The 608-nt window shown below is 37.3% G+C and overlaps 1 non-coding gene across 1 annotated transcript; it reads left to right on the top strand.

Moving 5' to 3' along the window:
* The first annotated feature begins 261 nt into the window (after positions 1-261).
* Positions 262-368, top strand: LOC121225202 (small nucleolar RNA R71). The gene has a single exon (XR_005923121.1). It is a non-coding gene; the product is annotated as a small nucleolar RNA R71 (small nucleolar RNA).
* Positions 369-608: the final 240 nt, after the last annotated feature.

Below are 608 nucleotides of genomic sequence, written 5' to 3' on the forward strand. Positions count from 1 at the left end.
AAATCGTCAATTTTTGTATTCAAAAGTTCTACCTGATTAGAGAGCATGGTGACTGAATTGATGTTAAAAACTTCGACTATTTTTGTTGGCTTTGTCCTCATGACTTGCCACTGATAATTATTCAGTGACATCTCTTCTATATATTCATAAGCATCCTCAGGTGTCTTATTATTGATAATTCCACCAGCAGTTGCATCAATCATCTGTCTAGTCGAAGGATTCAAGCCATTGTGAAATGTTTGAACCTGTAGCCAGAGTGGTAACCCATGGTTAGGGCATCATCTCAAAAGGTCCTTGTATCTCTCCCATGCATCGTAGAGTTTTTCTAAATCCATTTTCACAAAAGAAGAGATATCATTACGTAATTTAGCCGTTTTAGCCGGTGAAAAATATTTTAATAAAAAATTTTCGGTCATTTGTTCCCAAGTAGTGATTGACCCTCGTGGTAACGAGTTCAACCACTGTTTAGCTTTGTTCCTCAATGAAAAGGGAAATAACCGAAGACGAATGGCATCATCAGAAACGGCATTGATTTTAAATGTATCATAAAACTCCATAAAATTCACCAAGTGAGCGTTGGGATCCTCGTCCTGCAAACCATCAAACTG

This window comes from Gossypium hirsutum, chromosome A03 (assembly GCF_007990345.1).
Source record: "Gossypium hirsutum isolate 1008001.06 chromosome A03, Gossypium_hirsutum_v2.1, whole genome shotgun sequence".
Classification (NCBI taxonomy): domain Eukaryota; kingdom Viridiplantae; phylum Streptophyta; class Magnoliopsida; order Malvales; family Malvaceae; genus Gossypium; species Gossypium hirsutum.